The sequence below is a fragment of the Leptodactylus fuscus genome, chromosome 5, assembly GCF_031893055.1.
Source record: "Leptodactylus fuscus isolate aLepFus1 chromosome 5, aLepFus1.hap2, whole genome shotgun sequence".
In the NCBI taxonomy this organism is placed as follows: Eukaryota; Metazoa; Chordata; class Amphibia; order Anura; family Leptodactylidae; genus Leptodactylus; species Leptodactylus fuscus.
This window is the reverse complement of record NC_134269.1, coordinates 14,311,656-14,313,176: the sequence shown is the minus strand read 5'-3', so window position 1 is coordinate 14,313,176 and position 1,521 is coordinate 14,311,656.

The window sequence follows — 1,521 nt, the reverse complement described above, 5'->3', positions numbered from 1 at the left end:
CACAGCGCTCTCAGCAGCCGCCTATATCTCTCTATCAGATGCTCTGGACTTTGCTCATGTTACTGATGGACTACGAGGACTGTGACCCGGGAACGCTCTGCCGTTTAACCCTTTTGTCGCCACAGCCCCAGGGGTCCAGGTAGCCTTTATTTAACCCTTTGTCTGCCAGAGAACCTCAGTATCAGCCATCTGAAGGCGCTGAATGTGGTGACATGCTGGGATCTGTGTGACCCTGGGACCACTCCATGTCCACAATGGCAGGACAAGGGGACATCTAAGACCCCCTAGAAATATATTTTTTATTAGAATGTACATTTAAAGGGACAGTATTTATGTACAGTTGCATCTATTCTTCTCTGTTATCAGCCATACCAGTCAATGGAAAGCCTACTGAGCATGGCTGATGGACCCCGCAGTACCTTCTGCCCCCAGGGGAGGTCGCTGCCCATATAGCAGGTACATGGCCCTTTAAGACCTTCATTGGCTCCTGTTTCCTTCATGGGCACACTTCTGATTTTCGGGGCACACTTCTGATTTTCGTCCCCACTGTTTTCTATTGTTTTCGGCTTGTCCTATTGAACTCTGCCCTTATACGTTTCTCAAACACATTGCTCACAGCTCATTTAACCCTTGGACGTCTGTCCGCTGGAGATCAGAAGATTATTGTATGACTTGGCAGCAGAGAACTGGGTCATAAAGACTGGAAGAGCATTGCTGGTTACAAGGCTTATGTACACAAGGAGCATGTGTTGTGTACGGTATTATTCTGTGCTACACAGTATTGTTATTTGGGAACTATAAGGTGGTATTATTTGTACACTATCTGATGGTATTATTCAGACAATATATGGCGGGATTACTTATACTCTCTGTGACAGTATTATTTGGACATTATGTAATGGTATTATTTAGACACTATTTGGATATTATGTGGTGGTATTATTTGTACAGTATGTGATGAAATTATTCAGACAATATATGGCAGTATTATTTGTACACTGTGTGATGGTATTATTCTGACAATATATGGCAGTATTATTTGTACACTATGTGATGGTATTATTCAAACAATATTTGGCGGTATTATTTGTACACTCTGTAACAGTATTATTTGGACATTATGTGGTGGTATTATTTGGACACTATATGACGGTACTATTTGGACATTATGTGGTGTCATTATTTGTACACTATGTGATGGAATTATTCAGGCAATATATGGCGGTATTATTTGTATATCCTATGACGGTATTATTTGGACATTATGTGATGGTATTATTTCAACACTATGTGGCGGTATTATTTGGACAATGTATGATGTATTATTTGGACACTATGTGGTGGTATTATTTGGAAACTATGTAACGGTATTATTCGGACAATATACAATGGGATTATTTGGATACTAGGTAGTAGTATTATTTGGACATTATAAGGCAGTATTATTTGGATAATATATGACGGTATTATTTGGACACTATGTGGTGGTATTATTTATACAATATGTCATACTATTATTTG